At 39.1% G+C, this 13,510-nt stretch overlaps 1 protein-coding gene and 1 pseudogene across 5 annotated transcripts in view; one reads left to right on the forward strand and one right to left on the reverse strand.

The window, feature by feature from the left end:
- Positions 1-13,510, forward strand: part of TULP4 (TUB like protein 4) — a 286,724-nt gene that overhangs the window by 46,896 nt on the left and 226,318 nt on the right. For 4 of the 5 annotated variants that reach the window (XM_058435633.1, XM_032161373.2, XM_058435634.1 and 1 more), the window contains exon 2: positions 897-1,012. The exons of the other annotated variant lie outside the window; for it this stretch is intronic. The gene's annotated coding sequence lies outside the window, so the exon portion shown is untranslated. The remainder of the gene's footprint in view (positions 1-896; positions 1,013-13,510) is intronic. 5 annotated transcript variants of the gene reach the window in all.
- The window catches only part of LOC116476989 (signal recognition particle subunit SRP72-like), a 61,958-nt pseudogene that overhangs the window by 41,432 nt on the left and 7,016 nt on the right, over positions 1-13,510 (reverse strand).

A 13,510-nucleotide genomic window follows, 5' to 3' on the forward strand; every position in this document is an offset into this window, starting at 1 on the left:
CCTGGCTAATTTTTTGTATTTTTAGTAGAGACAGGGTTTCACTATGTTGGCCAGCTGGTCACCGTAGTTTTTTTTTTATTTTTTAATTTTTTTATTTACAGAACTGGCCTAAATGTAGTGAGGCATTTCTATTCTGGTTTTTATCCTTCCATTAGCCAGAAGGGTTGATGGGGGCAGGTGGTCACATTTCACAGCGAAGCAGGGAGGTGGGTAAATGCAGTGCCGAGCCTTAGAACCAATCCTTAGCTTGTTAGCTGGCCTCATTAAGAGTCATGATTTTTAGGGAGAAGGGGAAGGACAGGTTCTCTTTTCTGTTTTGTTCATAGCATGTTTTGGACCACATTAACCTAGCCCTTAAAACATTGCTTTTACTGAGTTACCTAATGTTAAGCTTTTATTCATGTTCGCTATAGGAAATAACTGTAAACCCTGTTTTTACCTTTGTGTGTGATTATTGTCCTTGTCCCTTCCACCATCTGATGACTCTTCCGTAGTGCTTCATTGGTGACATTTCTTCAAAATTTAATACTGGGAAAAACATCTTTCCTGGCTAACTAGTCAGTTTCCTCATTTCTGATAAGATTTGTGTAAGCCATCCTGAGTCTCTTTTGCCGTGATCAAGAGTATACTTCAGGCCAAGTTTTTTATACTTTGCATTAACATTTTTGCTGTCTTCTTTTTCTTAACTCTATTTTTCCTTTTAAAAGTTATTATAAACAGTCGTATTTTGTGCTTTTAATTAGGTGCTTTACATTCTTCTCGGAAAGAGTCATGTTTCTAATAGATTCTTTAAAACAACAGTGCATGTTCATTTTTAAGTACTTCCTTTGAATTTATGCTTGTTGCTTCTGGAACCTTTTCTCACTAATCCTAGTTAATTTTTCTTTCTCGTTTAGTCCTGGGGCAAGCTGAGTATCTCCACGTTTAGGCGCACAAATACTATTTTGTGAAGACCTTAAATTTGTGGTATAAGAACTTGAAGGAAATAGAACTGGTTTGTTACTTCTAAAAGGTAAGCTTTTGATAAGTGAATATGAATTCCCTCTAAGAACTAGATGATATAAATCATTGCTGAACCCCAAACTAATGTTCATTATGTCCAGCTGTGATTATAACCTTTGACTGAAATGTGGGTTAAGGGAACATTTGGATCATTATCTTTTTTCCTGCTACCCAGTGTCTACTCTTTGATTTGAGGTAATGCTATTTTCTGGGAAGAACGGCTATGAGATTTAAATCCTGCCATTAATTTTCTCATGTTATATTTGTGCACCTATAGGGCATGGTAGTAGTCAAGAATCAACTGAATTTTCCCTGACACTTTTTATTCTTGTTAGTGTTAATTGTAATAACACCTGTGTAAAGCAGGCATCTGGATCTTCCAGGACCACAGATGCTTTCTTGATGAACCCCATGTCATGGTAACCCTTTCTCTGTCTGGAATTATTTTAATTATTTCATATACAGAACGTTATATTACATGAAAATCTATGGGCTGGGTGCGGTGGCTCACACCTGTAATCCCAGAACTTTAGGAGGCCGAGGCGGGTGGGTCACTTGAGGTCAGGAGTTCAAGACCAGCCTGGCCAACATGGTGAAACCCCACCTCTAAAAATACAAAGATTAGTTGGGCATGGTGGTGGCGCACACTTGTAGTCCCAGCTACTCAGGAGGCTGAGGCAGGAGAATCGCTTGAATCCAGGAGGCAGAGGTTGCAGTGAGCTGACATCCCACCACTGCACTGCAGCCTGGGTGACAGAGCAAGACTCCGTCTCAAAAAAAAAAAAAAAAACACACCCTATAAAGACCTTCATCTGTAAGAACCTAGAAGATACAGTGCTGCCACCATGGCTCTATGGCTTCTTTTAGCCTCATTTTGCTAACTTGTAACTATTAATATCTTCCATAAATGGTTATTGTTGTAATAAAAGAAAATCATTTTTAGAAATTTTGAAACACTATGTCTAGCTGCATTCAATAATAATCGAATCAGAATAATAAATGTGTGAAAGCCCCTGGTGATAGTTCACTTATTTTCCACTCTGTATAACAAAATTCTTGTGTAAAATGTAAGGTTTTGGCTTGTGCACTGAATCTTAGCACTTTACAGCAGGCAGAGCACAGCGTCCCCTTCATTCATCTTAGTTCCTTGTACTTGGGGTTTCCTGTGTGCTATTTCCTGCCTGAATTTGATTCAACTTTGGATCTGTGTGCTTGTCCTTATAGAATTATATATGCAAGTGATACTACTATGTTCTTAAACTGTCCTCTTTATTGGTGGAAGTACCAGTAAATAGAATCATTATATTCATTTACCTACCAGTCATCCTTCAGAACTAATTGCTAAAGTGCAAGTTGGTCTCCTTTCACTAGGAAATAAACTGCCTCCAGCCTTCTGCTTCAGCAGGTCTGCTCCTTGCACCTCAGGCTCCTCCTCCACCCCAGCCAGCTTCAGCCTCTCTCTTGTATTGGCTGCTTGTGTTTTTCTTCACCCTCTCTGGGAGTCCCCTGGGGTGTCCTCCTCTCTTTTGACGGCTTATGTAGTTTCTGCGCTCACTTACCTCAGGGAATGATTTCTAAACCACATCCAAAGTGAAAAGTGGTAGATAATGGACCCTCCTGTAAATGAGGCTGACCATATATTCTGGAAAACTCTCCTGCTCTAAGCCCTTAGAAATACTGCAAACGATACAGCAAACATCCTTTAAAAGTCTTTATCAAAAGAAAGTGAGAAAAATCCATAGGTGGGGAAAAAGAGAAAGAGGAGTGAGTGTTTCTGGGAGACAGAAGGTCTAAAACTGGATTGGGAAGTGAGCACTGAAGGCCAGGGCCTGGGACTTATTCAGGCCAGATGGAGACCAGGCTGGAAAACAAAACAAAAACATCCATCAGCAAATGGGGTTAAAAAGAAAAAGTCTCTTTTGAGACTGTTTGGCTTGGGATTTGAATTAATGCTACCTGCATGGTCTGGAAAACCCCAAGCTGAGAAACAAATCTAAATGCTTCTGAGTTGGAAGAGCCCAGGGGTGCTTGGCAGAAAGAAATAAATGCACATCCCTTCAGGAAGAATGCTACCCTCCACCAGCTGATGAAGAGCTGGAGATATGCTGACAATAGAAACATCGCTAGACATATAAGGAAATGAGCCGCCGTGAATGAGAGTCAGCTTAAAGTCAGTGATGACATGCCATCTGCTTGATTCGTTCATTCCTCACTTTTTAGCTGACCACCCATTATATACTGAGTGCTGTTCTTAGTGCTGTGGTTATAATGGCAAAACATTCTGTGGAGAAATAGGTACTGAGCTGCTGACCAGAGGCTTTGGTACATTTGGCCTGCAGCCCTGCCCACTTCAGGGCTCTGAGTCAATGCTAGAAAACTGGTGTTTGGCTGGTCCCAGTTTGAAAACTGCTGATTATGTTAATTCCTGGATTTTACAAATGAAAAAACTGAGACCACAGTGGTTAAATAACTTGCCCGAGGTGTGAGCCTCAGTTTCCTTGCCTGTGGAATGGGGATGATACCTACCTCACAGGGTTGCTGTGGCTATGAAAGGTTAACCAGCATGTTTTCTGCCTCAGATATGTCTTTTCTTCCTTTGTCTTCATCTTTAATGATCACAGATAGTACAAGTACCTAGTTCTCCTGCTTTTCAGGTTCAACACTTTCTGTTGCTGGTATGATTCTCAAGGTCTTTGATTGTTCAAGGCCTACACAGAGCTCCACACCCTCACTCTTAATTGTTCTCTGATTATTTCATATATTTGAGTTTCCCCTTCCTAACAGATTGTGAACAGTTTACGTTCAGGGTCCAGATTTTGTATTTTTATGTTAGCTTTATGTTATCTAGTCTTGGACTGATCTGTTAGTAGATTTTTTGTTGTTGTTAAGCAACAATAAATAATTCTTTATAACAAATAATTTGTTGTTTATAACAACAAACAATTATTTGTTTATTGTTGCTTGATTAATCGCAGTAGTTCCACTGTAATGAGGAAACAAGAATATTTCTGTCCAAAAAGTCATTATGCGAGAGTTTTGGCAATGTAAGGAAACGCTTTTGCTGGCCATTTATGATGTTGACATCTGTATTCTGCTCCTTCAGTCTCTGACTGATGATTCCTACCTGAATTCCTACTGTGGTTTGCCTTACAGTACAGGCCTGCTCATTCCTTCTGTGCCAGGCCTGTGTGTGAGTGCTGTTCACCACCCTGAGATTCTCTCTGTATGTTGGAAATCATCTAATGAATAGCTCACAGCCACTTCCATGTAGTTTTCTAAGCACATATATTAGGATTGGAAGTGCATCCATTTGTATAGGCACGGGTCCATGGTTAGCTTTGTTCCCCTGTCGCCCTGCCCTGCCCTGCCCTGATCTCTGGCGTAGATGGGCAGTGTGGGTGTGCTCTCTGTGTCTTCCCTGTCCATCTGTTGGCCGAGGGTCAGGCACTTCTGCTTACCATCAGAACCAAGAAGGAATCACTTGGCATTCATCCCTCCCATAGAACCCAACTGTGGCTGGGCTATAGCCAGGGCTCTGTTCAGTTGCTGGCTGCGTTTCAGCTCTCCATTTGAGTTCTTTCTATATGAAAAACATGAAAATGCCAGGGGATTATTTTTGCAAGTAAAAAAGATGGCAGCAGATGTGAAAACAGATTTACTCATCATGATGTAAATTGGTGTTTTGTTTTCATTTTAGTTTAACAATATATAGGTATTTATGAAAATATTTGGCTGTAAAAAATTAGGAAAATTACAAACTGCCATTATCTGTTGCAATTCATTCCATTCAGTTTTTTTGGAAAGAACTTGAAATTGTAAGTTAAAAAATTTACTGAAATTTGTGCTAGTTAAGCTTTAAGAATTCTAAGTAATAATCCAAAAGACATTCTAAAATTCAGATTTATCAAAATCAATTGTACCTTTCTTTGTACAGATATAATAATTTTCTGGAATATGGAATGTGGTGGTAGAAGTAATGCAGAATTGTTTTGCCACAGCCTTTGTTTTCTCTCGCAATTATTTCTGTTTCTTCTGTTTTATAAAGGAAATGGATTGTGTTTAGTAATTTCCTCTGTACCGGTAACCAAGAGAGTAAACTTTTTATTACATCTAAACTTGTTTATTCTTGTATACATGCTAGACCATAGACTAGTTGAAATTTTCTGTGTTATCAGGGGTCTGTGAAAAGATCTTGTCTTACTGGTCTTGTATTCCTAGTAAATTTCAGTATGATATCATCACCTAAACACTGTAACTGTGGAACATTGGCAGGAGCTTGGGGATATTTTTAGCTACTTGGAACTCTTATTGTAATGGTATTTATTAGTAATTCAAGACAAATTTTATTGTGTAATTATGCTCGATGGGTTTATTGCCATCCAAGACTGCAGTGTTTTAGATGACTAGAATTTAGCTTTTTAAGAACCCCAAATTTTTATTTCAGCTCTTTCAGTGGAAAATTTTCTAAAATATGCAATTTCCTTCTTAGTGAGAAGATAGTGAACATAATAGGACTTGTAATTTCCCACTCAGGGTCATCTCTTTATTCTTTTGTGAGGATGCACAGTAATGCTTTTGGAAGGGGTCAGCATGTTGGGCTTCTTCCTACATTTAATGGTCATTTATCAACAGATATGTACTGAGTTCTTTTCTAGGTCTGGAGATTCAGTGATGAAGACATTATTTCTTGCCCTCAGAAGGTTCATATTGTAGTAGGGAAGATAAACCAGGTAGTAAATCTTAGGACACAGTGGGATGTTTACAGTGAAGAGGAGAGGCCAACCTGGAGTATATGAGTTTGAGATCCATACAGATCTGGGTTCAAATTACAGGGCGAATGGAGTTGTTAAGCTCCATCTAGCATTTGCGTGTCCAGACATATGCATGTGTAGTGTTTATTTCTGTCATGGCAGTAAAAAGACTTCTCCTGTAGTTTATTGGCCTATAATATAATTTATGACATCATTGGAAAAGTATTTTTATTCCTACATAGGGTCATTTGTTTCTAGAGTAAAACAGTTTTAACACCATATACAAATAAAAGCACTTTTATTCAATTGAACATGCATTTATTGAATACGTAATATATATGTACATTTTGCTTGCTAGATGTCTTGATGAATAGACATTTAAAAGTCCTTACCGTTAAGTAACTCCCAAGTTAGCACAGATGATAGGGGCTCAAATACTTATAATATGGTGTAGAATTGAATGAGCAACTTAAGATAGAAACATTTGCTGTAGAAGACCATACTTACTAGGGAGGAACTGGCAAGGATTTATGGAATAGGTGATGTCGAAGCTGCATCATGAAAGATGGCTAAAATTGGGGGAATTTGGGATGAGCATTGTACTTGGATGGATTAGCTTGGAGCTTAGTACAGGCAGTAAATATATTAATGCTTTGAAAGGAGAGTAATTTTTATAGAGGACCCTGGTGAAGACAACACTGGCACAATAGATAGGTGTATGGCCCTTCTGTGAAGGCCCTTGAATGCCAGGCTGAGGAGGGTGTTCTTAGCTAGTGAATGTGACCAAGTGACTGTTTTTAAAGTAGCAAATGATACTAGTGCAGCTGTCCTTTAGCCCACTGGCAAAATGGGTGAGTATTAACTGAGGGGAGGTCATGTGGTCTACGGTGAAGAGCACTGAAATTATCAGTTGGTTTGAATTCTGGCTTCAGTACTTAATATGCTGGGGGGACTTCAACTTCAGGCAAGTTGCTCAAAACCTTTCTGAGCCTCTGTTTCCTCATAGAGAAAATGGGAATAATGATTCCTTTTATATGGCTGTCTTAAATTACATAACATTTATGAAATCACCTTTAATAATTTGCATGTGCAGTTTGTTTGGGATTTCAGCCTAGGTGGTTTGTTTTCTTTCTTTCCAATCTTCCTATACCTTGTATTGATTTTTGTTGTCTTCTATGGTAGCTCGGACCTCCAGTACTGTGTGGTAGTAGGGTTCTCATCTTTCTACTTTGTCTGGGATTTCTAGTACAGCATGATACAGACATCTTTATCTTATTTAATTCTTAAATATGATGTTTGCTATAGATTGCAGGTAAATATCCTTTATCAGAATAAGGAAATTCTCTTCCTAATTTGGAATCTAAAAAAAAAAATGAGTGTTGAATTTTTTTTTTTTTTTTTTTTAAGAAGGACTCTCGCTCTGTTGCCCAGGCTGGAGTGCAGTGGCACGATCTTGGCTCACTGCAAGCTCCGCCTCCCGGGTTCAGGCCATTCTCCTGCCTCAGCCTCCCGAGTAGCTGGGACTACAGGCGCCCGCCACCACGCCCAGCTAATTTTTTGTATTTTTAGTAGAGATGGGGTTTCACTGTGTTAGCCAGGATGGTCTCGATCTCCTGACCTCGTGATCCGCCCACCTCGACCTCCCAAAGTGCTGGGATTACAGGCGTGAGCCACCGTGCCAGGCCATGAGTGTTGAATTTTAGGATACTTTTTTGCTTGTATTGCAATGATCTTTTTCCCTGCTCTTTACTCTTTTAGTATGATGAATTATATCTAATAGATTATATTACTAATTAGTAGACAAACAGATTTTCTAATAACCTTTTAGAACTAGTTGTGGCTATTATCACTTTTTAAATATTGAGTTTGTGTAATACTGCTGTAGGCTATTCCTGAATGTTTGGTAGAACTTGGTTTGTAAAATATATGGCCTGATTTCTTTGTGGGATGATTTTAAACTACAGATTCATTTTCTTTAGTGGTTATAGAACAATTTAGACTGTCTTTCTTCTTGAGGTAGTTTTGTTAAATTGTGTTTCTTAGGAATTTATTCATTTCATATGTTATCTAATTTTATTGCATTAAGTTGTTCATGGTATTATTTTACCTTAAGTTTCATGGTGTCTGTAGTTAGTTGTAGCCTTCTTTTCATTGTCAGTATTTATTTGTGCTGCTGTGTCTTTATCTATCTTGCCAGAGCTTTGTGTCTTTGATTACATTTTGCAAAGAATCAGTGTTTGGCTTTGTTTAGCCTGTCTAATTTTTTTTTCTTTTTATTTATTTAATTTCTGTTTTTATTATCTTCTTCCTTTACTCTCTTTTGGTTTATGCTGTACTTTTCTAACTTCTTTAAGTTGAATTTTTAGCTCCTTAATTTATAACATAAGTTTTATAACATTTTATAACAGTTTCTTCTTTTATAAGTTTTTTGTTGTTGTTGTTGTTTTGTTTTTTTGTTTTTTGAGACAGGGTCTCATTTTGTGGTCCAGGCTGGAGTACGGTGGTGCAATCATGGCTTACTGCAGCCTTTACCTCCTGGGCTCAAGTGATCCTCCTACTTCAGCCTTCTGAGAAGCTGGGACCACAGGCATGTGCCACCATGCCTGGCTGATTTTTTAATTTTTTGTAGAGACGGGGTCTCACTGTGTTGCTCAGGATGGTCTTGAACTCCCAGGTTCAAGCAGTCCTCCCACCTTGGCCTCCTAAAATGTTGGGATTGCACATGTAATCCACCATGCCCAGACTAACATAAGCATTTAAGGCAATGAATTTTCTTTCAAAATACCGCCTTTGCTATAGCCAAGAAGTGTTTTGTTTTGTTTTGAGACAGGGTCTCACCCTGTCACTGGAGTGTGGTGGCGTGATTAATGGCTCACTGCAGCCCCCACCTCCTAGACTTAAGCCATCCTCTCACCTCAGTCTGTTGTGTAGCTGGGACCACAGGTGCGTGCCACCATGCTGGCTAATTTTAAAATTTTTTGTAGAAACGGGGTCCCACTGTATTGCCCTGGCTGATCTCGATCTCCTGGGCTCAAGCATCCACATCAGCATTTGTTATTTTCTGACTCTTTTAGTAATAGCCATTTTAACTGGGGTGAGAAGACATCTGCTTGTGGTTTTGATTTGCATTTCCCTGATGATTAGTGATGTGGAGCACTTTTTCATGTACCTGCTCTCCGTTTGTTGTCTCCTTTTGAGAAATGTCTTTTCAGATCCTTTGCCCATTTTTAAATCAGAATGTCTTTTGCTGTTGAGTTCCTTATATATTCTAGTCGTTAATCCTTTGTTGGATGAATAATTTTGCAAATGTTTTCTCCCATTCTGTGGATTATGTCTACTTCATTGATTGTTTCCTTTGCTGTGCAGAAGCTTTGTACATTTTCATTTATTTTTCATTTCGTTTTTCTCTTTCTAGGGGATTGATTTTGGTCTCCCCTGCTCCCACCTCCATTCTGTTTTTACCCCTCCAGTGATTTAGAAATTTTATACTTTATTTCTAGTCTTTTAGTGATTGCCCTTTAAATTTTACCATGCTTACCTAAGATAATTAAGTATAAGGTTGAGTATTTTAACCATCCTTCTAAAACAATATAAAGGCCTTAAGAGTACTTTTGACTCTGGTCATCCTTGTTTTGATCAAATTGTCTTTTTTTTATTTTTTAGTTTTCTGCCCTCCCCCCACACTCGTCATAGACACAGTCTAGTGGTTAAGCACATAAACTAGAAACTGAGGCCGGGCGCGGTGGCTCACGCTTGTAATCCCAGCACTTTGGGAGGCCGAGGCGGGCGGATCACGAGGTCAGGAGATCGAGACCACTGTGAAACCCTGTCTCTACCAAAAATACAAAAAAAAATTAGCCGGGCGTGGTGGCGGGCGCCTGTAGTCCCAGCTACTCGGAGAGGCTGAGGCAGGAGAATGGCGTGAACTCGGGAGGCGGAGCTTGCAGTGAGCCGAGATTGCGCCACTGCACTCCAGCCTGGGCGACAGAGCGAGACTCCGTCTCAAAAAAAAAAAAAAAAAAAAAAGAAACCAGCAGCCTGGTGTGACACCTAGCTCTGCTGCCTACTGGATAGTGTTGGGCAAGCATTTAACCTGCCTGTGCCCCAATTTCCTCACCTATAAAATGTGGACAACAAAAGGATCTTTCTCATAAGGCTAAGGCTTTTAAATGAAATACGGTACCTATAAAGCATTAAGAGTTATACCTAGAAGTTGATACATATTGTATATTAATATGAGTCTGCTGTTTCTGCTTTATTGTTCTGTTTTGAACAGACATTGTTTAATTTTACCTACATATTTAACAATTTCTTTTTTTGTTGTTTCTTAGTCCTTCCTTCTGAGACATTTTCCTTCTACCTGAAGAATATTCTTTAGATGTTATATTGCGAGGTCAGTTGGCCTTAAATTTCAGCTGTTGTTCTTTTGAAATGGTCTTCTTACTTCACTCTAATTCTTAAAAGACAATCTTTCTGGGAATATAATTATGTTTTCTTTGAGTGCTTCGAAGATACTATTTCATTGATTTTGGCAGCCAGTGCCGCTGTTGAGATGTCTCTATCATCTAATTGTCATTCTTTTGTAAGCACCTGTCTTTTCCTTTTGGCTACTTCTGAACTCTTCTCTTGGTGTTTTTATTGTGCGCTTTTACTAAAGTGTGCCCAGGTGTGGATTTCTTCTTTATTTCTCCTGCTTGGCATATATTGTGCTGCTGCTTGTGTCTGTGCATTTTTTTTTTTATCAGTTTTGGCAAATTCTCAGTTGTTATGTCTTCAGATATTTGTTTTCCATTTTCTCTGTTCTGTCCCTTTAGAATTTTAATTAGATTTGTCCTTTTTAATCTGTCTTTCATTTCTCTTGATCTCTTATGTTTCTATCTCCTTGTGTCTCTGTGCTATAAAAAAATTGGGTAATTTCTTGAGCTATTAGATCGAGTTCATTAATTCCTTTTTTAGCTGATGTCTTAATTGTAGACTGCATTTTATTGAAGGAATAGGTTTTTCATTTCTAAAAGATTTGGTTCTTTCTGGCATTTTAGATAGTGTCTTGCTTTCTAATTCCTTTAGACATTTCAAACCTAATTATTTAAAGTTCTTGTTTATTTCAGTTTCTGAAGATTTGAGGATCTAAATTTGTTGTTTGTACTGAGAACTCATGGTGACTTATTTTGTGTGTTTAGTAATTTTTAATTGTAAACAGATTTTTGGTTGAACCTTATATGGGGGAATCCTTATTTCCTAAATTGGGATAGTTTGCATGCAGCTAAGATTTGTATTTGCTCTGACATACACGGATGTTAGAATTGTGGGACACTTTAGCCTGTGAATCCTGCTGAATGTGTGTGACTCAGGTTCAGCCTCTGTACCTAGAGGTTGGACCAAAGTCTGGATATCTGATAGAATGACCAACTGTCTGGTTAGTCCAGGACTGAGGGGTTGCCTGGGATGTGGGACTTTCAGTGCTAACACTGGGACAGTTCTGGGTAAACTGTGACTATTGGTCACCCTAATTCCGATTCCAGTGCTTGTTTTGTATCCGCTTGTGTCCCCTATCAGATGACCCTGGCTTTCCCTTATGTTTATGTGTATGTGCCTTCCTTAGAGATTTCCTATACTTTCCTGCAAGTCCAGCAATTAAAAATTACATTTGTTGTAATTTACTCAAGATCTAGTAGTGTGCAGAGGCCCTTTCAGAGCATCGTGGAAGTGTAACATGTAATTTTACTTTTTACTTCCTGAGAACATCTTTTCATGTTGTTTTGTAGTCTTCTACCATATAATTATTAGTGGTTTTATAGTATTCTGTTTTATGTCTTTATCAACGTTTATTCAACCAGTATCCTGTTTGGACATACTGATTATCTCATATTTTTCCCTTATACAAGTGCTATAAGAAATCCTTATAGCCAAGTCTTTGCACAGTGTAAGATTATTTCCTTACGATAAACTTCCAGAAGTGGAATTGATGAATCAAAAGGTTTTGCAGCATTTTAAGTCTTTTTGAATTATATCACCAAATTACTCTCTCATTTCTGTGTACCCTGTGTGACATGTGACACAGGCTATTACTTCTTTCAGACTTTGTTGCTTTGATAAATAAAATGCCCCCCTTTTTAATGAAGGCACCTGACTTTTGATACTGGTGAGCCCCAGTATGGTACCACAGTATTTTAATATCTGAGTATCAGGTGTAGATTCACTCTAAGAGGTAGCTAACTCCCACTTTCTTTTAAACTACTAATCAGGCAGTTTGTCTGCAAGCTGCATTCCGTCCTCTCTCTGTACAGATAATTAGATGTTCATATTCTCAGAATTGGCTGTTGAAATCAGCCATATAAAGTAAACAGGGAGTAGCTTTCCTTGAAAATACACCTGTTTGTGATTCTCTGAACTTGGCAGTGGACCCCTAGCCCTTGTGGCTTTTGCTTACAGGGCTGAAATGCCCACAGCCTTGGGCTTCCAAGTGGCTGGTGTTGACCTGGGGTTCATACAGAGAAACTCATTCAGTTCATATTTATTGTTTCCCACTTCCTTAAACTGAGGCAATGTGCCATGCTCAGTACCTTATTGAACACTTAATTCAGTGCAGGGGTACTGGTGGGAATTGCAGGTGGCATAAAAATTGGAGTAAAATATAGCCTCTGTTTATGAGTATATGATTTAGGTAGGGATAATTAATTAAATGAAAAAATACCTCTACCACAGGCAGAAAGACCCTTGCTATAAGAGTCTGCTTATGTGCTCAGCGCTTATGTGTGTCACACCTGAAGGAGATGGTTGTGTTCTGAATAAGACAGAATTCTATAGACTCCACCTCTGTAAGTTACAATGCAAGTCAATGGGAAAATGATTTGAGACTACCACAGTTGTAGAAACACATCTTTTGAATAATCCTAGTCATACATTATTTATCTCACTAGCACGTTTTGAGAATTAGAGGTAGAAAATGATAACACAATAAATATATAAAATCATTGTTAAATCCTATTACCTTTGCAGGGATGTTAGTTTCTTCTGGATGTATGTGTTTCCCTGCGTTTGTCAATAGCCACATAACAAGTGGCTACTGAGAGTATTCCAGCCTTCAAAGGCAGGCTCTGAGTGCAAATTTGAACCAGCCTTGAGGCAGGCATTAAAACTAATTAGGAAACAAAACTGCCTCATGCTCAGTGAGTATTTGTAGGTTCTGGAAAATTCTCAAAGGAAAGGAGTGATTCTAATTAGAAGCAGGTCATTGGGCCAGGCGCAGTGGTTCACTCCTGTAATCCCAGCACTTTGGAAGACTGAGGTGGGTGGATCACCTGAGGTCAAGAGTTTGAGACCAGCCTGGACAACATGGTGAAACCCTGTCTCTACTAAAAATACAAACATTAGCTGGGCGTGGTGGTGGGCACCTGTAGTCCAGCTATTTGGGAGGCTGAGGCAGGAGAATCACGTGAACCTGGGAGGCAGAGATTGCAGTGAGCCAAGATCGTGCCACTGCACTCCAGCCTGGGCGACAGAGCAAGACTCCATCTTAAAAAAAAAAAAAAAAAGCAGGTTGTCATAGTTACTTTATTTAAAAAGAAATGCAGAGTTCAGCACCTGCTGCCATCTGTGGACAGAAGGGCAACGAAGGGAGGCCTGGGTGTGGAGAGGAGGAAAAGGGACAGAAAGCACAGGATCCCTGTTCTAGGTAGTAGAGCTGTGAGGATGTCCTGTGTCCACACTCTACATGGGTCCCTAAGGTAGCAGAGTCAGCCTCCCAGGAGGAGAAA

Source organism: Hylobates moloch, unplaced genomic scaffold (assembly GCF_009828535.3).
Source record: "Hylobates moloch isolate HMO894 unplaced genomic scaffold, HMol_V3 SCAFFOLD_2, whole genome shotgun sequence".
NCBI lineage: Eukaryota > Metazoa > Chordata > Mammalia > Primates > Hylobatidae > Hylobates > Hylobates moloch.